This window comes from Cetorhinus maximus, chromosome 24 (genome assembly GCF_964194155.1).
Source record: "Cetorhinus maximus chromosome 24, sCetMax3.hap1.1, whole genome shotgun sequence".
NCBI classification, from domain to species: Eukaryota; Metazoa; Chordata; class Chondrichthyes; order Lamniformes; family Cetorhinidae; genus Cetorhinus; species Cetorhinus maximus.
Genome location: NC_135902.1, coordinates 25,898,841 through 25,925,126, shown reverse-complemented (window position 1 = coordinate 25,925,126; position 26,286 = coordinate 25,898,841). Strand labels below are relative to the sequence as shown.

The 26,286-nt window shown below is 40.5% G+C and overlaps 1 long non-coding RNA gene across 1 annotated transcript in view; it reads right to left on the bottom strand.

The window, feature by feature from the left end:
• Positions 1–12,537, bottom strand: part of LOC144699587 (uncharacterized) — a 53,659-nt gene extending 41,122 nt beyond the window's left edge. Inside the window, exons 1-2 of the long non-coding RNA XR_013580569.1 lie at positions 12,442–12,537; positions 10,611–10,702 (exon numbers count right to left, since the gene is read on the bottom strand). This is a non-coding gene — a long non-coding RNA (uncharacterized LOC144699587). The remainder of the gene's footprint in view (positions 1–10,610; positions 10,703–12,441) is intronic.
• Positions 12,538–26,286: the final 13,749 nt, after the last annotated feature.

The following is a 26,286-nucleotide window of genomic DNA, read 5'->3' as shown; positions in this document are numbered from 1 at the left end:
CGGAAATATTAGAAACTAGAATTGTGAAGATAGAGAAGGAGGAAAGAGAAAAAGAGAGAGACTTCCAGCTGAAAATGTTGGCAGTTAAGAAAGAGACGCCAATAGGTGAGAAAAAACTTAACTCCTGAGTAGAACCCAGTGGGGATATGTTTAAATTTGTACAAGCTCTTCCAAAGTTTGAGGAAAAAGATATTGAAGCATTCTTTATTTCATTTGAGAAGCTAGCTAAACAGATGAAATGATCACAGGAAAACTGGACGTTATTATTACAGTCTAAGTTGTTAGGTAGGGTGAATGAGATATATGATTTGCAATCAGAAGAAATGTCGGTGAATTATGATGTGGTGAAAAAAGGCTATTTTTTTGTGCATATGAGTTGGTTCCTAAAGCATACAGACAGAAATTTAGGAATACGAGAAAACAGTCTGGGCAAACTTATATTGAGTTTGAAAGAGTAAAACAAAGTCATTTTCACCGGTGGATACGGGTGCTAAAAATAGAGATAACCTATGCAGCTCTTAGGGAAGTAATTCTTTTGGAAGAATTTAAAGACTGAATCCCTTTGTTAGTGAGAACTCGCATGGAGGAGCAGAGGGTTAATTCCGTAAGACAAGCAGCAGAGATAGCTGATGATTATGAGTTAGTTCATAGAGCTACACTTTTTTTTGTTACCCTTTCAATTGGAAAAGGATAAAAGTGGGAAGGTGAAAGAAAGGTAGGTAGTCAGGGAAGAGAAAGAGTAGCTGGAGGTTCCCAGGAAGTTTTTTCTCAAAATAAAAAGGAAAGTGCTGAAGGCAGAAGTGACATTTGAAATTTGAGGTGTTTTCATTGTAATAAAGTGGGGCACACAAAGTCAATGTGTGGGAGATTGCAAGAAAAATCTGTTGGAATTTTTGGGGTATAGAAAAGCCCTGGAAGTAAAAGTACTATGGGTTCTAAGGTTCAGGCACAAGAGGAACCTTTGGTTTGTGTCCAGGTGAAACAGGGAGAATCAATGATAGTTGAAGAAGCGAGAATGTGTTCAGTTTACTCAAGACAATTCTGAGGAGCAGGTGGCAGAAATGTTAAAGACTTTGGGCAGAATTTTCTGCCTGTCGGGCAGGCGGGCCCAACCCAATCTCCGGCGGGCCGGGAGCGAAGTGGGCCGCACTGCCATTTTACGTGGGCGGGCCAATGAAGGCCCGCCCAGCGTGACGTCTGGCAGGAAGCGCTATGCGCTCCCTGTGCAGGCGGGGGGGATCCCCTAAGCCGGTGGATGAGGTTTCATGTTTTCTCTATTTGACGCCAGGGCTCCTGGCCTGCCCGACGACCTTAAGGTTGGACAGGCAGGTCCTTTAATTGTTTAAATGATCCTGTCAATGGCCTCGGATGGCCCACAGCTGATTTTGCTGCGCCCCCGCCTTCCTGAAAATTTAAATGGGGCGGGATGATGTTGGGGGTTCGCCCAACATCACCCCGCGTCATTTTACGCATCAGCGAACGGGCCCCGCCCCCTGCTCGCCGATGGCAAAATTCTGCCCTTTGTGTGTGAAGGGAAAGTATTTCCATGTGTACAGGGTGGCAAAGGTAAAGATGTTAAAAATTTAAGAGACACAGGGGCTAGTCAATCCTTAATGTGGGATAGTGATATTTGTTGTTCAAAGGGATTATTGCTGGAACAGTTGGGTTCATAGAGATGCTAAGTCTATTCCATTGTGGAAGGTAAACTTAAAGAGCAAATGGAAGCCGGGTGAAGTTATAGGTGGAGCAGTGAAAAAATTGCCCATTGCGTGGATTCAATTTATTCTGGGTAATGATATAGCTGGACCGCAAATGTTGTTGGATATGGTAGTTGAGCAGCCTGTAGTAGCGTTTTCAACAGAGGTGTTACAGAAGAAACATCCTTGATTGTTTCCTGATTGTGCTGTAATGAGATCAAAGGCTCATGGGGAAGAGCAAGAGAAATGAGACAGGCAGGCAGTTCAAAGGCAAGAAGAAGGTGTGAAATACAATTAGCTAGCACTGTGTTTGATAACATTATTCAGGAGGAAGGAATACAGGACAGTTCAGCTGAAATGTTTAACTCAAAGAGGATCATGGAGTTATAGAGAAATGATTTGCAATTAAAGCAGTTATATCAGAAAGCTTATTCAGAAACAGAAGCAAAATGTATTCCACTATGTTATTTTCAAGGAGGTATTTTAATGAGAAAGTGGTGGCCAGATCATGTCTCAGCAAATGAAAGCTGGAGGGAGGTGCATCAGATTGTTACTTCATTGGGATATAGAAAGGAGATTCTGAAGATTGCTCATGAAATTCTAATGGGGGACATTTAGGAATTAGGAAAACATAGGAAAACATATAAAGGCATTTTTTTGACCAGGGTTGCATAGGGATGTAAGTCAAATTCTGTACAACTTGTTATACATGTCAAATAACAGGAAAAGCACAAGCAGTGATTAAGCCTTTAATCCCAATACCAGCACTTGAAGAACCTTCTATCAGGGTCATAATTGATTGTGTAGGACCCCTCCCTAAGACTAAAAGTGGAAATCAGTATTTACTGACAATAATGGATATGTCTATCAGGTTTCCTGAAGTGATACCATTAAGAAATATTACAACTAAGAAGATTGTGGAGGAGTTAATTAAATTTTTTACAAGATATGGTTTACCTAAAGAAATATAATCAGATCAGGAGCCAAATTTCATGTCACAGCTGTTTAAGGCAGTAATGAACAGTTTGGAGATAAAATAGTTTAAGTCAACAGCTTATCATCCAGACTCATAAGGAGCTTTGGAATGTTGCCATCAAATTTTAAAAACTAAGATGAGAGCGTATTGTCAAGATTATGCACAGGATTGGTGTACAGGAATTCCATTTTTCTTATTTGCTATTACAGACACTTCTAATGCATCAACTGGTTTTAGCCCTTTTGAACTAGTTTGTGGTCACGAGGTATGGGGACCATTGAAATTGATTCATGAGAAATTGGTGGGTCAGAATTCAGAAATGATTCTCCTGGATTACTAATCAAATTTCAGGGAAAGATTGAACAAAGCATATGAGTTGGCTAGGGAACATTTAAAGATATCACAGCAAGTGATGAAAGTGAAAGCAGATAAGAAAGCTAAAACTCACAGTTTTGTTTCTGGAGAGAAACTACTAGTTTTGTTACCAGGTGATTCATTAAATGCAAGATGCCGTGGGCCTTACAGGATTGAAAAGAAACTGAGAGAGGTAAATTATTTAATAAATACTCCAGATAGAAGAAAGAAGCAGAAGGTGTCTCATGTGCTTTAAAAGTACTTTGACAGGGAAGAGGAACAAAAAGAGGTATTAATGATGGTGGATGATAAGAAAGAGGTAGAAGTGCAGGACTCTGAAATTGATTTTCCTCTAATCAAATTGGATAATGAGGGGGTGCCTGAAAATTTAAATGAAATATTAAGTTACCTTCCAAGCAAGTGTCAAACTGATTTGGAAAAGCTATTGCAGTCACACAAACCTATTTGTGGAAATAAGTTGGTAAAGATACAGTTAGCTATACATGATATATGTATAGAAATTTCATCTTCAATAAGGCAACATCCTTACAGATTAAATCTGGCAAAGTTATCACAAGTACAAATAAATTGATTTCATGTTTCAAAATGATATCATTCAGTCTAGTTGCGTAACTGGAGTTCGCCTATTGTACTGATACCGAAACCGGATGGAACACAAGGACCATGTGTGGACTATCAAAAGGTGAATGTGGTTACAAAAGCGGATTCATATCCCAAACCACTGTTGGAAGATTGCATTGAGAAAGTGGGACAATCGAAATTTATCACATAGATTGACTTGCTAAAAGGTATTGGCAGGTACCGTTGTTGGAGAGAGCAAAGGAGATAAGAACATAAGAACTAAGAGCAGGGGTAGGCAATTCAGCCTCTCAAGCCTCCCCCACCATTCAATATGATCATGGCTGATCTCATTTCGGCCTCAACTCCAATTTTCCACCCTCTTCCCATAACCTTTCAACCCTTTGCTAATTAAAAATCTGTCTATCTCCTTAAATTTACTCAGCGTCCCGGCATGCACTGCACTCTGAAATAGTGAAATCCACAGATTCACGACCCTTTGAGAAAAGTAATTCCTCCTCATCCCTGATTTAAATCTACCACCCCTTAGCCTAAAATTGTGGCCTCTCGTTCTAGAACGCCCCACAAGGGGAAACATCCACTCCACGTCTACTTTGTCTATCCCCTTTAGCATCTTATACACCTCAATTAGATCTCCTCTCATCCTTCTAAACTCTAGCGAGTATAGGCCTAAACTGCTCAATCTCTCCTCATAAGACAAGCCCCACATCTCTGGAATCAATCTAGTGAACCTCCTCTGAACCGCCTCCAATGCAACTCCATCCTTCTTCAAGTAAGGGGACCAGAACTGTTCACAGTACTCCAGGTGCGGTCTCACCAATGCCTTGTACAATTGCAACAACACTTCCCTATTTTTATACTCTACTCCTTTAGCAATAAATGCCAAAATTCCATATGCCTTCCTTATTACCTGCTGTACATGCATACTAGCTTTCAGCGATTCATGCACGAGGACACCCAGATCCCCCTACACTGAAGCATTCTGAAGTTTCTCTCCATTTAAATAATAAGTCGCCTTTTCATTCTTCTAACCAAAATGGATAACCTCACACTTATCCACATTAAACTCCATCTGCCAAATTTTGGCGCATTCACCTAACCTGTCCATATCCATTTGTAAATTTCTTATTTCTTCATTGCAACTTACTTTCTCACCTATTTTGGTGTCATCTGCAAATTTAGCTGTAGTACCTTCTATCCCTGAATCCAAGTCATTTATATAGATTGTAAATAGTTGGGGCCCAAGGACCGAACCCTGTGGCACCCCACTAGTTAGAGCTTGCCATCCAGAAAAAGACCCATTTATCCTGACTCTCTGCTTTCTGTTGGTTAGCCAATCCTCTATCCAAGCTAATATATTACCCCTAACTCCGTGTGATCTTATCCTGTGCATTAATCTTTTGTGCGGCACCTTATCAAAGGCCTTCTGGAAGTCCAGATAGACTACATCTACAGGATCCCCATTATCCACTTTGCTTGTCACATCTTCAAAGAACTCTAACAAATTAGTCAAACATGATTTACTCTTCATAAAACCATGCTGACTCTGATGGATTGCATTTTGACTTTCCAAATGCCCCATTACTACTTCCTTAGTAATGGATTCCAACAATTTCCCAACGACAGACGTTAAACCAACTGGTCTATAATTTCCTACTTTCTGCCTCCCCCCTTTTTGAATAAGGGCGTTATATTAGCATTTTTCCAATCCACTGGAAGCTTTCCAGAATCCAGGAAATTTTGGAATATTATAGCCAATGCATCCGCTATCTCCGCTGTCACTTCCTTTGAGACCCTGGGATATTGGCCATCAGGTCCTGGGGACTTGTCACCCTTTAATCCCAATAGTTTGCTCAGTACTTTTTCTCTAGTGATGGTGATTGTTCTAAGTTCCTCCTTCTCTATACCCTCTGTACTACCTGTTACTATTGGGGTGGTACTAGTGTCCTCCCCCATGAAAACTGAGGCAAAATATTGATTAAGCGTCTCTGCCATTTTTGCGTTCCCCAATATTAACTCCCCAGTCTCATCCTCCAAGGGACCAACACTCACTTTAGCTATTCTCTTTCCTTTTATATACTTGTAGAAGCTTTTGCTTTCAGTTTTTACATTTTGCACTAGTTTTCTTTCATAATTTACCTTTGCTCTTTTTATTATTTTTTAGTAACTGTTTGTTGATCTTTAAAAGTTTCCCAATCTTCCAGCCTGCCACTGACCTTTGCAATTTGGTATGCCTTAGTTTTTGCCTTTATGTTATCTTTAACTTCCTTGCTTAGTCATGGATGCTTTTTCCTCCTCTTACCATCTTTCTTCCTCTTTGGAATATATTTTACTTGGGAGGAATTGAATATCTCCTTAAATATTTGCCACTGTTCATCAACTGTCCTACCTTGTAGTCCTCCTGCCCATTCCACTAGGGCCAAATCTGCCCTCAGCTGAGATATCAGTTTTTGTAACGCCAAGTGGACTATATCAGTTTAAAGTCATGCCAGTTGGTATGAAGAATGCACCTACGACATTTCAAAGACTGACAAACAAAGTAATTTTAGACCTAAGCAATTGTGTTGTTTATATTGATGATCTAATCGTTTTCAGTCAGACGTGGGAGGAATATTTATAGCATCTGGAAGAATTATTTACTCGACTACAAGAAGCTAATTTGGTGATGAACTTGGCTGAAAGTGAATTTGCAAATGCTCAAGTTACGTATCTAGGCCATATCATTGGTAATGGTAAGGTGGCTCTGAGAGATGTGAAAGTCAAGGCTATTGTGGATTTCCCAGTGCCGACAACAAAACGAAAAGTTATGAGATTTCTGGGTATGAGTGAGTTTTACTGGAAATTTGTACCAAATTTTAGCCAAGTGGTTGCTCCACTGACTGAGCTATTAAAAAGGAACAAGAAGTTTCAATGGACACTGGAGTGTCAGAAGTCATTCAATAGCTTGAAAACTGTATTAAGTACGACACCAGTTTTGGCAGTACCCAATTGTGCTAGCAGAGACCAAGCAATGTTTATATTACTAATAAAACTAGTACTATGAAAGGGGTTTTATTGTTAGAAGAGGTTGGAGTTCAAAGGGGCTGGTGATACAATGAGAATTTACATTCAAAGAGATGTGCTGGTTGTAACAGATAGCATTTTTGCGTGTGCAGAGCAGAGGCATGTAACATCAAGCAGCTGTAAGTCTACAACTGTCTGCACATGAACCAAAGTGAAAGGAACCTCATTTTGAATTTGTAAGGTGAAAATGCTTTGCCTGGTGTCTGCTTAAAGTCTATGGGTTGCTGTTGCCTTAGTGAGGATTAGTTTTGGGAATTTGTTAAAAAGTTATGATAGTAGTAATTTGTAGGCATGTGTATATGTTTAACTTCTGTAAGTTAATAAATGTCTTATGTAATTTGATATAAAACCTCTTGAGAACTGGTGGTTTTATGCCTGAATTCAGAGTTGCATCTCAAACATACCAAATGAAAATATAGGTTATGACAGTTGTTAAAGTTTCCCTCTGGGATTTTTAAGTAACTCAGCTTTAACAACTGCTGTGTCATAACACTAAAAAAAAAGAAGGCACGTAGAAAGAAGATACAGAAATACTAATCAGGCTTTAATTCTGGCAGCATACGAAGACACTTTTGTACATAGGCCTGGCAATCAAATCGCAAACGCTGATGCCCTTAGTCATTTGCCTTTACAAGAAAATGATGAGCACATTCCAGTTCCACAGGAACTTATTTTAGTGTTAAATTTCTCAGATTCCTCGCCAGAATGTGCTCAACAGATCAGAGATTGAACAAGCTAGACCCAGTTCTATCTCAAGCATGAAAATAAGAGCTACATGGTTAGTCACAGGAGCCCATATCTAACGTAATGAAACTGTACTTCAACAGAAGACATGAAATAACCAGCCAGAATGGTATCTTATTGCGGGGAGCACGAATGATAGTTCCTCCAAAGGGAAGGGAACCACTTTTAATTGAACTACACAGGAATTCCCCGAATGAAGACCATAACACGCAGCTATCAATGGTGGCCTGGGACGGATGGCAAAATAGAGAGTTTAGTAAAGCACTGTGTGCAATGTCAGCAACTGCAAAAGTTGCCAGTGACAGAGTCGTTACACCCATGGGAGTACCCAGGTAGACCCTGGGTGCGGTTACACATTGACTACATTGGACCTTTCCTGGAAACAATGTTTTTACTCATTGTCGATGCCCATTCAAAATGGTTGGACATCTATGAATTGAAGTGACCAATATCAGCTGCTACAATTCCATTCACAGACTATCAGAAGTAGTCATTTCCGATAATGGCACGGCATTTACGAGCGCTGAGTTTCAACAGTTTACCAGCCTCAATGATATCACTCATGTTAAAACTGCATTGTACCACCCTTCCTCAAACGGACTTGCAGAAAAGGCGGTTCAGACATTCAAGGCAGGCATGAAAAATCTAATTGGCAATTCCTTGGCAACCAAGCTAGCACGCTCTCTTTTCATTACAGGACTACCCCTCATACAACAACAGGTGTCACACCTGTGGAGTCATTGTTGAAATGCCGTTTCGGACAAGATTGAGCTCAATAATGCCGAATTTAGAGGTGAAGGAGGAAAAGAGTCAAGGAAGCCACAAAACTAGACATGACTGGCAAGAGGAAATTTACCATGGGAGAGCCGGTATACCTGGAGAACTTCGGAGAAGGACCAAAGTGGTTACCGGTTGAAACAAGTGGGGTGAGTGGACCTCTATCTTACCACATGGAGGTGGAAGGCCGGATCATCCGTAAACACGTGGACCATTTAAGAAAGAGAGAGGCAAATCATCAAGATTTGCTTCCACCAGCGATCATGACCAGGTCTGTGTTTCCTGTTGAGGATACTGACATTTCTGATGTTCCTGTAAGAGTTGAGGATACAGAACTGCAAGTGCCCATGAAGCACCTGATGTTCAGGCAATTCCGGAAAAGGAGGTTCCTGACAAAGAATCTTAAGTTGTGGAGCTGCAACGTTCCACACGTACCAGGAAACCACCTGAAAGACTGAACTTGTAAATTCTTTACCCAGTGTAAATATTATGCTGTCTTGAAAAATATGTACTTGTAAATATAATAAGCATAGCTGAGTTAAAGGGGGAGGAATGTAATAATTATGGTTTTATTTAGTGTATAATGTACCTTTAAGAATAATATTTGATAGGCAAGATCACATGATCTGTAGCAACAAATAGGAGAGCAGTGTGGGCTACCTCAGGAGACCAGAGTAAAGGTAAAGTTGGAGTTGAAAGCATGCGTGTTGCTGCCAAGTACATTGTAAATAAACTTAATGTTTCCACCCAAGGAGTGTGTGCAGATAAACTCTATCACTAATAGTACAACTCGACCACCCTACAACAGCCTCAATTGATGATCCTTCTAACATATCATCCCTTCTCAGAGCTGTAATTGATTCTCTAACCAAAATTGCCATGCCCCCTTCCTCTTTAACCGCCTCTCTAGCTTGTCTGAAAACCCTGTAACCAAGAATATTAAACTGCGATTCCTGACCCTCTTTAACCTATGTTTCTGTAATAGCTAGAAATCACACTGTCACATTTCTAGCTGTGCCCTCTGCTCATCTGCTTTATTTGTTATTCTCCTTACATTGAAGTAAATACCCTTGTGCACTGCAAAAGTCTCTTGTTTATTTTCTTTCTTTTGTTTCTCCTGCCTTCCAGATTCACTCACTGATTTTCTGTCTTCCATTACCATTTCTTATTTTGCCCCATCTGAGTCTACCCTCAGGTTCCCATGCCCCTGCCAAGCTGGTTTAAACCCTCAAGCAAGGATATTGGTCCCGGCTTCACTGAGGTGTAAACCGTCAGGCTTTATCAGGTCCCGCCTCCCCTAGAATCAGTCCCAATGCCCCAGGATTCAGAATCTCTCCCTCCTACACCATCACTCCAGCCACACATTCATCAGTTCTAACCTCCTGTTTCTATGCTCAATAGCATGTAGCACTGGTAGTAATCTGGAGATTACTACCTCTGAGGTCCTGCTTTTTAATGTCTTACCTATCTCCCTAAAATCTGCTTTCAGGATCTCATCCCTCTTTCCACTTATGTCATTGGTACCAATGTTAACCATGACCTCTGGCTACTCACTCTCCTCCTTAAAAATGTCCTGCAGCCCCGCTCTGTGATAATCTTGACCCTGGCACCAGAAAGGCAAGTATCTTACTTGATTACTTCTCCATATGCTTTGATGCTTTCCATAACCAGCCTACTCAATGCAACACTTTTACTATTTTCCTTAAGTCCCAAGATTTAGGGACAGCATATACATAGTTTGTAGACAATTGGGCTTGCTAGGTAAAATGGCCTTTTCTCATTTCACACTTTCTTATACACCAAGCATCTTCATGGATGTGTATTGCAAACATATTTGCAAATGTAAGTGTGCAAAAATTAAAAGTGCATCACTTCCCTTGATATTGATATCCTTTATTTCAAAAGCAACTAAATCCCAACTATATAAATATTAAATAATTTTCATTACTGGCATGTTTCTTCTCCATTTTCTGAATGCTAATCTTCCTTTTAATATCACAACATTACCGACCTTCTTTATTCATTTACAGACAGGTTACTGCACTGCCAAAGCCCTTGGTCAAAAGGGTCACATGAATAGTCAGACCATTGATTATTTTATCTGTAAATCTGTTTGCTCACATCGTAGGAGAGCACTGAAGATAATCTAACCCGTTCACAACCTCATGAAATTGCAACTCATCTTCAAACAATTCTAAAATCAAAAGTATTTTGCATCTTTAAATAAACTTAAGTAATTATCTATGAATAATATTACTTCTGCATCTCCAACCAAAAACAATAAGTATGTGAAAGCTTAAGGTTAATGCAACTTTCATGAGGAACTATTTGAACAGAGCTGTTAGGCATCCACTACAGACATATAATAGCAGATAATCATCAAATAAAACTATCCTTACCTGAGCTCTTGTTTTTTCTCTGTATCACAAAATGATAACCTTTCCAGATTACAGATGAAAGGCTTGTCAAAAATCTCTGTAGTACTTCAGCCCTACATGAATCACGGAAACTCTACTGTTATGCAAATTAAGAAGGGAACACTTTAATTTTGCTTATTACATTAAAGCAGTCTTTTGTTACAAATTAACATAAAAAAACAAGTACTGATATTTGCATACCCAGAGATTATTTTCATTTGGGTCATCATAGAGAAGAACTATTTTTTGATGTCCAATAAAATGGAAGAATATAGAAATGGTCAAAAGTACAACAACGCAGTATAAAGGATAGTTCTGCCATATCTGAAAACTTTTTCCCAAGTACCTCTCGGTATCAACCCCAGTACATTGTCATTGGCATCCTTCCATCTACGAAAGATGATGGACACACAGTGAACAAATCCATTTTAGATGGGGTGTCTTCATATGATGCATATTTGCTGATGGCTGAAGAGACCAATCCTTTAGAGGCAGGTTCTGCCACAAGTGCCACACATGAAGCTACCGAGTGTTGTTATTGTTTTCGGTGTTGGCAACTTTTGCCAAGCCTCTGCAGCCACTGGTCATAATGTTGGTGTATGGCACCTCACAATTTCATTGCCATTTTCCTGTCATCAGCTAGTGACTCCCAGGTGCAATAATCAATGTCTAGGGCCTTCATGTCACATTTTCAAGCTTGACACTATAAAATAATGAGCTTTTCCCTGACCACATCAGAGGAATCTACTGAGAGCCAGGTGAGAAAAACTGCTCAAGGAATGAACGGTTCAAATAGAGGGATCAGTCTATGTTTATAAATGTGTTTCATATGTTTATGGATGCAATTAATCACTTAAGCCATCCATCTTATTCCCCATCCACATTATCCATTTCTGAGGAGTGATCATATTCAATTTACTTCCCAGAGTGATTAAACAACTCATGAGCACAAAAGTAACATTCATACTCAGCAGGATTTAGACTGGAGATGACTGGACAATTACAGTTATAATCATGCTTTCAGACTACCTGTTTTATTATAAATGATGAGAGCTTTGGTTGTGATATTCAGTTTTTGTATTTTAAGTATCTACAGTGCCATCTACAGCTGAACATCAACTAGATCATTATTTGATGTTACACTGCATCTTGAGTTCCAAACAATAGCATTTGCTCCTTAGTGTAGCACAAAGGTCAGTACTAATACTTTTATAGATATTACTAAGATCTTTGCGAATCTTTTTTTGCATTTTTGTGACTCATATGTGTGATCTAAATGTAAGTGTCCAAAAATGTAAAGATCATCTTTACCTTCTATACACTTAACAAAGAAAGGACAGTTGAACTAAGTTGCAGAACCTTTCCACACATGTTTCACAACCTTAACAATCCATACTAGTTCTGAATTAAAGAGCATCAAGATCCTTTGACAACAATGTACACACTCTGGGAGTAGCTGATGTTCACTGATGAGTGTAATGGTGAACATGGAAACCTGTATAACATTAATTTAAGAACCATTATGCTTGCGAAACTTTGGAACAGACTTTTACAATTACCTTTTCCCTAACCTTGTAATCATCACAGACTTTCGATGAGAAACATATTTAGGGATTTCTCCAATTTCTATGCCGAAAACTAGTCAAATTTGCATGCCTTTTCGTCTTAACAGAACAATACCATCTCAAAATCAATAGATTTATTACTTAATACTGGATTATCATTACAAATTCTCTTATTCATGTTTCAGAGCTGTGAGTACAAATCAACATGCATGATCTTTCAATATTAAAAAATCATCATATTCAAATACCTCATAACTTAACCTATGTTCTTCTGTCCATTCTTGTTCATCCTGTAAATTCCACTTCAAATAATCTTCAGCATTTCAGCAGAGCCTTCATCTTTGTTGTTGCCTATGCATTAACCAGGAAATGGAGTGGCAGTTACATACTACATATTATAGTACAAATTTAATATCTCTATGACAAATGACTTAGCTGAGTCCAAACCAAAGCTTTTCTATTCTTGTAGATATCTTAATTTCCCAAAGTCAAATATCTCCCTGCACAATATTTGACTTTTATTACAACTTAGACTGTTCTTAAATGCTCAGTGCTAAAAACTTGAACCAGCAGTTACTGAATGTCAAACTAACACAAGACATTAAATTGTACTATGCATAGGACATGGTGATAGCATTTTGTGCAAAAAGGGAACCAAACTTTGTAAAAGCATGCACTGCAAGTAAACAAAAAGCCTCAAGAGAGCAATGATGCTCAATTAATAAACTTTTTTTCACACAATTGTATTACATATGTGTGTCTCATGTAATTATAAGAAAATCAGTTTCTCTAACATTTCTATGATGATCTAATTCCTTTGGGTAACAATGTATTTTCTTTACTTGTTACTACTTTTCACATTTAATAACCTATAAACAGCTGGGAGCAGGCTACAACAAAAAACCTACACATCAATCTTTTCTGTATATTTTGGTAAGCTAAAACTGCAAATATACTTTTCACCTCTCTGCATACATCTATCAATTCACCATTCTCTTAATTATTTTCTTGATCTGAACAACTAATTATAATTGTCCAAAAAAGTATTAACTTTAAGCAGATCATAAAATGCTTTGTAGGTTCACCACTGAACGGGAATTTTAGAAAGCTCCTGCTCCACAGAATTTAACTGACAATAGGGCTGCTAAACTTGCATTCCTCATTTACTGTCCAAGATCATTCAAAATCCCCATATGTAACTGCAAAAGCCTGTTGTTGTTAACCATGATACTTAACAAAGAATCATGTAATACACAGTTCAGGAGAAACGTTATTAAAGTAAGCTATAAAAGTAAAATGAGAGCAATAGAAATTGGGACGACAAAAATAACAGTGGAAAAAGACATGTTGTACTGAAGTAAAATGACTGCCGTGTGACTTAATGCCAAAATGTACTTGACCTTTGTTTGCAGGATATGGAGTCTGAACCAGTAACTATGCAATCAGTTGGACAATCAGTGCAGAAAGAAATGAAAGAAAAAGCACTGCAATACAGAAATCGGGGAAGTGCAAGATGTGATGCATATAAATCTTGCATTTTGACACGTTGTTTTGCAGGACTATTTTGCATGCATCAAGGAAAAATTATGTTGTCACACGTTTAATTATCAAATATGGATTTTTTTCTGCCTTTATGGGCCATTTAAAGAACAGCAAGACTAATGGTGCTTACCATTATTTATAGGCAAATGGCACAGCAACTTCAGGGGCTGAATTTTACATCCAGTAGGCAAGTGCATGCCCGACCCGATTGAGAAGACATCGGGCAAGCATCCCGATATCATCGCGCACTCGCACGATATTTCGCTCGGCGGGCACATGCAAAATCGGAAGCGCACCTGCTTTCTAAGAGGGCAATTATGGCGCAACTGTCTCCGGTTTTTGTGGCCCATCCAACCTTATGGTTGGTGAACAGGTGAAAAGGCCAGGCAGCCTTTGCGTTTTTCATCAAAGCTCATCCAAGGGCGGGATGAAATCTCCATTATGAAATAAAATATAAACAAATATCTGTGGACTGCATTTTTATCATCTATTTTTTCAGGTGATTGATTGTGATGCATGGACAAAGGTAAAATTCAGGCCCAGGTGTGGAGGAGATCTGCAGTTAAATAACAATATATAAAAGTTGCTGTCCAAGTTTCCCCACACACTAATATAGCATCCCATCTTTAGCCTCCCTTTGTCTTTAGTAAATTACTCCTTAAAAATTTCCTCATTAAACTCACCAAAGAAAGTTACATTCTATCATTACAATGCAAGCACCCTCTTAATGACGTGCTAAGTGCTAATTACTGCCAGTAAGACTTACTGGCACTAAAAAATATCTATTACATTTATAAGGTCTCATTCTTTCAAGTTTTGAATGTTTTAAGGAGATTTTATCAGTGTCATTTTTCTTTTTTCCCTTATATCTTTATTTTTTTCTCTCTCTTAATACAATCTTTCATTACCTCTGTATTTTCAAACTGGAATGAAAATCAAATTCAGGACCTCAGCACCCCCCCCAACCCCAATAATTGACTCTCCTCAGCCCTTCTTGTATTTACTTCCTTGTATTTAAATCTTGGTTAAGAAGAATTTGGTTAAGGAGGTCCCCAGTTAGTTGCCCTGTTCACTTTGTTGTTATGTTATCAGTTCACACTCTCAAGCAACTTTGTAGGCAAACATTATTGAACTGAATGGTGCAGGGGCAAGTCAGGCTACCAGCAGATGACGTTAGATATCCTGCTCCACAAAATTTTGGCCCATTAAAACAAAGTTCAAAACTGAAGCTACACTTGCTTTATTAAATTTCAAATTAGAAGAGTGGATGCAGCCAGTCAACGTAATACTACCTAATATTCTGAAAACCAATTAATTTTTTTTTGGAATGCTGAATTGGTTTATTTGAAAATGCTAATATGTATGGATTGACAGAGAGAGTTGCCAATTGTAGTCATGAGTAATGCATGAAATCTAGCCTGGGAGAAAGTGTGCGATGGAAGAATCAATTTCATGCCATTATTAACTTGGCTACCAAGGAGTCAAAGCTACTTTCATGTTTACTCTAAAATTAATGGCTTTAGCTAAAAGAAGCCTACAGATCTGGTTGCCATCATTTTTTTGCCTTTCCTAGTAGATTGTGTGGCTGGTGGAGGAGGGAATGAGCACAAATGAGGAATGGTGTGTTGAAGTTACACCAGGGCAGTAAGGGGCTCTATCCTTTGAGTTAGTATGCATGTGCATATTTAACATCCAAGAAGGTCAAGAAAGTGTTTGCAACCTATATACTCAATGTGCAGAATGTCATTTTCATAGACAATCATAAGCATGACACTTTCACTCAAAGGATGCATTGTTCAAGAAGACTTGTTCCAAAAGCTAAGTTATCAAATCTTTATTGGCTGAATCCATTTTTGTTGTTGGGCATCTTGCTGTTTTTCTGTGGTTCAGTACATTATTTCATTGTTAAATAAATCTGACCAAGCAGAGATTGTACACATTGTTCTGGTAGCTTATTTTTAGTTTTGGAGATGATGGGAGAATTTGGCAGGCATCAAAAATAAGCCTGAAAACCATAAATGGTTTAGAAAAAAGGCTGCAGGTTTCAATTCATAAGGGATTTAGATCTGCTTTTGGAAGCTGCAAGCAAAAGTGACGAGAAGAAAAACCTAGATCCATAGAAGAAACAAAAACATGCTTTCTCAGTGAATTGGAGGAATGTTGGATAATGTAGCAAATTATACTTCCATATTATTATTCCTGAAATTAAGTTCACATCTGAGCAGAAAAAAAATACTTTATTGAAACTTATTGAGATTTTTCAATCAAAAAGATCATCTGGCTTGATTGGTTGATAACTGCTGACTTTTTTAAGTATTGTTTTCAGATTTATCATTCTACAATGGTTTATCCTTTTAGGAATTGTGGCAGCAGATGTGTCACATTTTAATTTGATTGCTTGAAAAATGTTCTCTGATTCAATCCATTTCTTCAGTTCTGTTTGTGATTTCAATGTTGAGTAATTATGCTCAATTTCAGACATTTTTTTCAGCTGCCAAAATAAACATGAAGATAGAAAAAGACCTTACAAAGTTAAAAAAACAAGTGATTTTGGTGTACTTGGCTACAATAGTTGTAAAGTATTACAGAAACCAAGTGCTACAAATAATTTGTGGCACTTGAGGAAAACTGGCTATAATTAAAAGAGACAGCATAATGGGGTGTCAAAAGAATAGTCCAGTAAACTCTTCTAAATAACTCTTTATAAAATGTCACCAAGTTAGCCATCAAGTTCAACTTACATCACTAAAACAGAATAGATTTTTTTTTCCATACGTGTGGATTCTATCTATAACCTTCAAAAAGTTTAGACAATAGCAAGTGAACCCTGAAACCAGTAACCAAAATTACAAACAGTGGAACATGCATGCATGCAATTGTTAAAAAGCACAATTTTCCTACTCTACTTCAAAAAGGGGCCACCACTCTCCAGTTTGAAGTCAGCTTAAGCATTACGAATGTACAGAAAATGTGGGACAAGGGAAGACCAACTGGACCATTCAGCCTATCTGTTATGTCCAGTGAAGTGCCTAGTCATTACTTTAAATATGCACTGTGCTCATATGGGAGCTTCCAGAGCTGTCTTTCTTTTTACATGGACACTAACCAGGTGGCTAAGACGGCTGTCAAGTGTTGGATACTTTTTGCAAATTGAACATAGACTACATCAAGCTTCTGGAAAGTACCGAATTGAATCACAGTGAATGAGGGACTCCCCCTTGAATAGACATACCAAGACAGCACCCCGCTGTGGAATTCAAGCTTGCCATTATTCGTAATTTACTTCATAGTTTACTCCAAACTCAGAATCAATGGGCTTCTAGACTGCATGGCTGGGAATTTCCAGTCCCGCCAGCGGCGGGCATTGTCGGGGGTGGGCAGGAAAGGATAATTTGTACAGCAGCCAAAAGACAATTGACTTTTGGCTGCTCTCCAAATTTTCTCGTTCCACCCGCAATGATGCCGTCACTAGTGGGACCAGAAAATCCCACCCCATGTCGCTAGCTTTGCAATTCAACAAAAGGAAAACGGCAGAAAACTTGTTATCCATAAGTGAATGTGAAGAGCCGTTATCTATCTCCATTGTATGGCAATGGCTTTCAGCTTTAAGTCATGCTGGGTGGACAGTAGCAGTTATCATGTGACCAAAACTGGTTTCTGACACCGAAATCCTTTATTATCCAAAGACCCAGAAAGACCTGGGCAGTCTGCAGAGAACATCGCAAGTCACAGCAGCTGCAGGAAAAGACTGTGTCATTTTTGCCTTTAAGAACCTGGAGACTGTAAAATCTTTAAAAAGCCTTCCAGTCTGATTCCTAAATCCAAGTTCACCTGTAAAGAAATTGGAACACCTGATGTGAAAAGCACAAGTGCCTAGTTCCATGACCTACTGAACATTCATCTGTCTGAAAAAATCCTGCAGTGACCCTGATATCCAACTTCAAACTACAATTCAAGAGTGGAGAAGACTCATTTATTTACCAGACCCACAATGACTGTTTCCCTCCAATGAGCCAGACACATGAACTATGAACTATCCTTTTGTTTACAACTTGTAAACGTACAGTATTCTCTCTAACTATATTTTTCTTGAGTGTGTGTGTGAGTGCCGAGTGAGTGATGTAACATTTAGACTTCTGGGGTGAATTGGTGAATAAATAATCATCTTTATTTAAACCCACAAAAGCTTGCTGCTGTTATTTAAATTGACCACACACTCTAGTGGCTAAGAAACACAAATATCTTCCTCTCAAAAAACACACTGATTATGGACAGTAAGGGAAAGGGTACCAGGGTTTCAGTTCACTCCTCTCCCTGTCCGTCACATTATCTCATAAGTCGTTGCGCAAAATTTTATGCAAATGACTAGACACTCACTATGCACCCAGAGCCATATAATCTCTTGGTACAAACAAACAAAACATGCCAATTAGAACAAAAATATTTTGATATGTGTGTTCTGTGGTGCCTGATGGTATGAAAGAGTTCCTGCCCTCTACAAAGCTATTATATTCTACTGTGCTCCTGGTGTTACTACTTGGCATAAAACCTCTGATCTTATCAAACTATTGATTCACCATGAGAGCATCACAGGACATCTTCTATTATACAGTAGACTTGGTATTATATAAATAGTGAACAAGATGGTAGCAGACTTCAAGAGGGTATAGACAGACTGATGAAATGGTCCAAAACGTGGCAGATGCAATTTAATGGGGATATGTATGAAGTCATTATAATCTAAATGGCTCTTTGTTGAGGGGGATTCAAGAGCGAAGGGACATGGGCTGCATATTTGCAGATCCTTGGCGATGGAAGTGCATTAATAAGGCAGTAAAAAAAAGCATAAAGGATATTTGGTTTCGTAAATAGAAGCATTGAGTATAAAAACAAGGAAGTCATGTTAAACATCGATAAATCTCTGATTACACCTCAGCTGGAGTATTCTGTACAATTCTGGGTACCACAATTTAGGAAAGTTGTCAAGGGAAACTAAAAAGATCTTTTTCACACAGAGGATTATCATCTGGAACACACTACTAGATAGGGTAGTGGAATCAGATTCCAAAGAAAATTTTAATAGGCAGGTAGACATGTACTTGTAGTAGACTAGGTTTCAGGGTTCTGAGGAAAAAGTGGTGTGAGACTAATTTGGACAACTCTTTACAGAAACCAGCAAGCACAATGAGTCAAATGGCCTCCTTCTGTGCTGTAAGCCTCTATGAATTCTAGTAACACGTCACTGTTGAGTAATGTAGGTGAAGGCTATAGCACTAGTGGCGCCGAAACTGAAGCAGTGGGGGTAGTCAGAATCAGTGATTCTGAAAGGGAATTTCAAACTCCCACTTAGCACAGATTGACTGACTTTTTCCATCCTTGATCCTCCCTCTGCTATTTGCGTCCAGACTTGGTTCAAGACAATGCCAATGAATTAATTCAAGACCACTCTCTGATAGTATCTGAAATTACCTATTTATATAATGAACATCTGCCCTGAAAGATCCAGTCCTGGCGGCCTCACAACCATTCACACTGCGTCAGCTGAAGCTGTCGAATGGATTGTTAACCTTAACCTTGACATTGAACTACAACTGCTTCCCCAGCCATACCAATAAAAAAAAACGACTTATTTTAAGAATGGAAACCATCCTAATGTTACAGTCATAAACATCCCCAAGACATATTGGAATATACCAATGACCGATTGCTGACCATCATTTTAATGGCTACCCCATTTCCCTACTGGAGGATCTAGCAAATTATGAAAGTGCGATGTGTGATAAGTATAAAAGGGGAATATTCTTCCATGTAGTTTAATGTATAAAGTTGCCTGCAAAAAATAAATAGTGTTTAGTTACTAGTGCTTTTAGCCATTTGTTACAGTAAAAGTTTTAAAACGTGAAATCTTGCCATGTCATTCTACAGCTAGTAACTAGAAGTTTAAATTTCTTTTTTAAAGTTATCGGTCTCTACAAAGATCATAACAGGATTGTCTCGACTTTTCACTTTAGATTTCTAAACCTTCCTCCACCTAACCTCTGTTCTGACTCTTTTAGATTACAAACCTATCCACAGCCTTACTTCTACAATTCACCCGGACGCTCATCTCAATCTAGTTGAAGTGGAGCCCACCTCAATAGAACAGCTCTCTCTTTCCCCAGTACTCGTGCCAGTGCCCCATGAATAAAACCCCTTCTTCCCACAGCCACGTATTTAATAATATCACTGGAACTGCAGGTGTGATGCTTTAATCAACATTCTGCATGCTTCTAGATTCTAGCTGCTGAAATTTCAAAGGAAAACATGACAAAATGTGGATTGAAACTAGAGATGGGTAAACTTGATAAGATTATGAGAGGTGGAGTAACCCATAACCACAATGGCTTGGATATATTGTAGAGAATACAAACTTAACCTTGCATGCCTATCCCAAACACAACACTGTTAAAATGCATGATTAAGATGGAATCATGGGGCTGAACTTCCTCGCAGTAGCAAACAGTGTCGGATTGCCACTCCGTGCCCAATTACTTACGCCAAATATTTTCCGATCCTATCTTGCCTGACCTTCCAACTCAGGCCAGGCAAGATCCAGGCAGTGCAGTACAGCCTCAAGGCCCAGCGTCAAAGGGAGGGAGCCCATGCCCCCTTTTTTATGGCATTAGTTGCCGTAAACCAGACAAGTTTAAAGATCCATTGAAATTTAAAGGTCCTTGACAGGCCAGGGAGAAGGTAATTGTCTAAGATAAGTGGATAGGATTTGGGGGCAGGGGGGAATCAGGGGTCCGGGGGAGGAGTTGGAGGTCTGGGGTGGGGGAGATCCAAGGTCCAGTAGAGGAGGTGGGAGTGGTGGGAGTAAGGGTCTGGTGGGGGAGGGGTTCGGAGGTCCGGTGTGGGGGGTCAAAGGTTTGGGGGTGTGGATGGAGGTCCAGTGGGGAGGGGGTCAGAGGTCCGGTGTTGGGAGAGTTGGTTTGAGGTCCGGGGGTGTTGAAGATTGGGGTGGGGCAGATGTCCATGGAGGGGTGTCGGGCCTTGGGTCAGGTTGGGTCTATGGGGGTAGGGCGTTGGACCTTAGGGGAAGAAGGCCTCGGGGGTGGGGCGGTGGGTGGTATTACGGTGTCGGGTGGAGAGGGCCTCAGGGGAAGGGTGTCAGGCCTCAAGGGAGGGTGGGTATGAATCCCGTTGGGAGATAGTCAGGGGTAGGGGGTGACCCTTGAGGGGGTTGGGGGGAATCCCATGGGGCTTGATCTGTACCTGTGCAATAGTCACCCAGAAGTTAGAAATTATTTAATTCTTCTAATTTTTTCTATATAACTATTGGTGTAACCCATTCGGAACCATCTGAAGTTTATGATTTATGTCTCATTTTCAGATCATTCCCAGTATAGGTAGGGCATTTGCCCTGGGGAAGTTTGCACTTCTGGGCAATTGTGGTGCAAACCTGTGAACTTCCGATGGGGCTTCCCCAGAGCATCTCCGGGATACCCCCGAATCCGACGCTGGGGAGCTCAGAAGTTAAGGCCCAATTGCATATGATCAGTGGCCTTTGCAGAATCAAGAGACACCAATGAAACTGAGTCTTTGAACTTATTGTGTAGGTTGGCAACATCAAAAGGCAACACACATTACTCACTGAGTGTGTTCTTTATAAAATTAGCCCAGTTAAAGTGGACAGTTTGCCAAGCATTTTGCTCCGATTTCTTGACCTGTACTTCTAAAACTGACAACAACCAACTACAGTCTCAGAGGTATATAGCAGTTATTTTAAGAACTAAGATAAGGACAGCACCAAACACTATCAACACATCACTTATTGCTTCTTACTACATCAAATACATGGCTGAAATAGAGGATTTAACTCAGGTTTAAGTATTTTCCAATATCCAGCATCACATGACCCTTGAATGTTGTTAGATTTAATAATGATGGCACCACATATGCCTTCACTGGCAGGAATGAGGGAGTGGTGCAATTAAAATAGCAGCAAAGCACTTGCTGCATATTCCTGATGTTCTATGATCTATGTCCAGATCATTGGCATTTTGGTTGGGGCCTTGAAATTCTCAGCCCAAGTGCTTACTGATAACAAGAGGGAGCCCTTAGCCCATGCAAACTTTGTCAATTGGTACTTGCCATTGAACAGCATAACACCCTCTCCTTAAAAGGAATGCAGCAAATTGCTCCACAAAAAGTTAAAACCAGTGCTGTTCCTGGTTCTTGTAGTATAAGGGTCTGGTATATAAGGGTCAGTGTGGGACTGAGTATGGTACCACCCACAGTGGTGTAAGAAAGTCGCATGACCCAGACTCAGGGGTCAGTATGGGTTGAGCAGAGACAGGTAAAGACCTAGGGGGTCAGTTGGCTGGACGGCTGGTGAGTGATGTCAACAATGTGGGTTCAATTCCCACATTGTCAACCTTGCCCCTTGCCTGAGGTGTAGTGACCCTCAGGTTAACCTCACCAGCAATCATCTCTCGCTAATGAAAAAGCAGCCTATGTCCCTCTGGGGGGACAGCGACTTTCACTTCAAAGACCTAAGGATGGAGATGGCTCTTAGACTGTCCCCTTTATTGTACATGCGTAAATAGTCCTTCTTGTTAATAAAGACTTACAGTTAACCTACTGGAGACTACGAAGACTTTTTTTAAGAGACACCGTTCTGTAATCAACACCTCCCAACAGTTCCATGTATGCCTAAACCTCACGATCGCCTCCCACTTCCTTTAATTTAGCTGAATTCTGCAATAGGACTTCCATGTTGTCCACTACTCCAAATGTGCTGGCACCTCAATTTCACAACAGTACTGGGACCTGCCTGTAAAATGGCCAGGCATTGGACTGATTCCATTAGGCTCACTCAATTCGCCTTCTGCCTGATGGAAAAAGTCATACAAAAATCCAGCTCAAATTTTTATCTTCACCTCCTGGGCAGTAATCTGGCATTGATTTCAACAGAATGAAAATCAGGAGGGTTCTACAATGTCTGGGCAACAAAGTGCACCAGATTACCACACAGGCACTGAAGCCCAGTGGACAAGATAGTTGATTATGTTACTTATCGGCTGATTTTTAAAACAAGTAACCTAGTGAATCCAAAGTTATTAGAAATCTCCTTGTCTTTATTATGTGCATTGACTTTCTAAATTCAAAAACTGCCTTAGGGCTAATGTAGTTGTCATTAAGGATGCAGGGCAATAAATCATTTTTATAAATGATTTTGGGCAATGCTTTTTCACATAAAATGTCAATACTGAGCAAGCATTTATTCCAGAGTACACAGTGAGTCCTGCCATTTCCTGAAGAGCAAGATAACCAATGTTTATAGATAAAACTCAAATGACTTGATTTACAAGCTGGAGAACACAAGGGAAAAGCATTAAGCCAAAATTAATTAAACGCATCAACATGTTCTCAATTACCAAACAACTAGAAAAAACATACATGTTGGTCATTCAATTTGAGGCCTGAATATCCAAGGGAGTAGGGAATTTAGCATCATAGCAATTTGCTTAACTGTTCTATAGTTCCATGGCACAACAAACCACTGGGGTTCACCTGGGAAAGAGTAAAGAAATACTTTTGACATCAATGGAAACCATTTGGAAGCAGGAAGCAATACATCTCATTAGCATGCAAGGAAATTTTAAAGTGTTAAGGTGGTGCACAATTGAAAATTGATGAAACCACAAACACAGATCAGGCTACATCATTTTGGAACAAGCTACACAAACAGAATGTTGACATCAGCTGGATGGATGGAATGTCCAACTTTGAAACAATGAGTAGCTTCTATGTAAAGAACAGATCTGTTTATTCTTTCATGGGATGCGGGCATCACTGGCAAGGCCAACATTTGTTGCCTCTCCCTGATTGCACTTGAGAAGGTGGCATGGCAGAATTGTGTGATCCAAAGGATTGTTAAAGATCTTAATCTTTGGGAGATGATGAAAGGCTGGCCAAGGGGAGAGTGGCATGATGGCATGTGGTCAGCTCGATTATGGGCTGGACTTCCCATGCTCCACAGTGTGAAAGTGATTGCAGAATTCGCCTCAAAGTGGAATCAGTCCTCTGCTCCAGGATTGGAATCGGGATAGCTGGCAGATGCAGAGTAACCTAAGAACTGGAGATAAGAGAAATGCAAGAAATACGGGTGGCTTTTCCGATAAACCTCTTAATTATAATGAAAGCATTGGGCACTCAATAAGACTCCTTTGTCAATGATGAGGACTATGATATATTTCTTTAATTTCCAATTCACAAGGCCCTCCTGCTCCTGCCAGTTTTCCTTGAAGTTCTGCTGCTCCTTTTCTTAATACTGCCCCCTCTCCCACAGTGCTACTGTGTCTGGTGATGATTCCACTGCTCTTACTCCAATAACCTAGAGAACTTGAGGTTTTCCTTCTACTAGCAGTGCTGATCATTGGTTGAGTCAGTGTGCTTGGCAGCTATGGACTTACAGGTTGGCTGCAACTTTGCTGGCTGCCACATTTTCCCTCCCTGCCATTCTACTGCTGGCAGGCATAGTCTCACACAGTTCCTGCTTTCCTGCTGCTTTTTCCTCATTAGGTAATGGGGGGCCAGGTTTCTAGTGGTGACCATTTGTCGGTCGATGAGATTTGAGGAAGAATTTTTGCCCACCCCATGGATGCACTCTGACCCAGTTCCAAATTCTGGGGTCAGGGGCATTTGCGTTCTGTTAATAGGTGTCTATAGCATTTGCTTAAGGTGCCTGCCTCAGGGAAATGGCCGTGAGGTCTGACTGTTGTGTCAGTGAACAAATTGTGCACCTGAATATTGCTTAAAAAGAAAGGCTTCTTCTTTTAGTAGGCTGATATCATGTCCAGACTATGATCTTTTAATGTGAAAAAGGATCAGCAAAATTAAGCACTGGTATGTTTATAGTTGTATTGATGCTTTTTAAGCTTGTGCTGCTTTAAAATGACTGCTGTTACACTTCTCTTAAAACAGAGATTTATAGGCCATTTGATAAATGAGAGTACTAAAGACCTGAATAGATGATTGTATGCATCTGAACACACCAAGAAAGAGAGAGAAAAAATTACATTTATGTGATGGCATTCATGATCACAGGACATTCCAAAGCACTTGACAGGCTAAGAAGCACTCTGGGAACCCAGTCATTGGGTGGAATCATCCCAGATTTGCACTAAGTGCAGTAGCAGGTGGGTACAACGACGTTTTACCCACCATCCGCAATGGTGGGCTTTCATGCCATAACATCCTAAACCCGCCACATTATTTATGCAATCCAGGGAAACACACTGTTTCCATGGCGGATGGCTCTCATTTGTCCGCCCATCATCACCCCGCCACTTCATCACGCCAGGTGCCATATTTAAAGTCTAGCCGCGCGCACACATCTCAGTGCTTCTGGCCCACAACTGCTGCAGGGAAGATGTCCACAAAATGGAAAAAGACTGCAGCCCCTAGGTTCAGCGACGCATAACTGGAACGCCTATTGGATGCCTTGCTGGGATGTCCTCTAACCCCACTCTGGCTGCAGGATGGGCAGCGGCATGACCAACCAGGCATGGGAGGTGGTGGCAGTGGTGGTCAGTGCCAACGCCCTTCAAGTGCTGCAAGAGGATGAATGATCTCCTTGTCCCACCAGAGTAAGTCACTCTTCTCATCATTCCCAACTCACACGTTCACAAGCCCATTACACATCCACAAGGCCGTCACTCACTGCCATTCACTCTCTCACACTCACCATCATCATCCTCAACCCGTCCGTGGGACCACTCACCACCCACACATGCCTGGCATACTTATCATCTGGCCTGGCAGGCATCCTGCTTACACTTACTCCATCTCTATTCATGCAGGACAAGCTGGCACACAACAAGAGGGAGAGGTTGCAGACCGGTGGAGGAATGCCTGAAATCAAGGCCTTCAAGGACTTTTAAAACGGAGCCATCCAGCTGGCCAGTGAGGATCTGAGTCATTCCTGTGCAAACGGTGAAGTCAGCGGTGCTCTACCAAGTGAGGATCCAGCAGTGCAACATCCATCAGACAACCATGCAGTGAGTGATGTGTCCTGTTTCACAAGCCACTGCCATGCACTAATTACCTCTCCTTGCTTTCGCAGGCACATCTGGGAAACAGCCGACAGAGCCCACGACCCAGGGCCTCTAATCAAGCCCCAAAGAAACCTCTGAAGAGGAATCTGGAGGCACCTTCCTTTAAGTCCCGTCACAGCGCTCACCCACAACCTCAACCAGCGCAGAGACACACACCTTGGTGGGACCTAGCTTTAGAGTAGTCCCGGGATCACAATCTGGTGAGCACATCACAATGTCTAAACCACAGGAGGATGCAGCAGGGGCTTCCCTGGTGTCCAGCACTCAGAGGACTGCTGGAGGCCAGAAATTTGCTGAGTCCGAGTCAGATGACGAGCCTCTGGACTTGGTCATGTCACAGTTACTGAAGCTGAAAAGGCAAGCTCGGGAACATCAGGAAGGGACGTCTGCTGCACTCCTCAGATTGCAAGGCACGATAGAGGAGTCTGTCTGCCTTCACTCTGAGGTGAT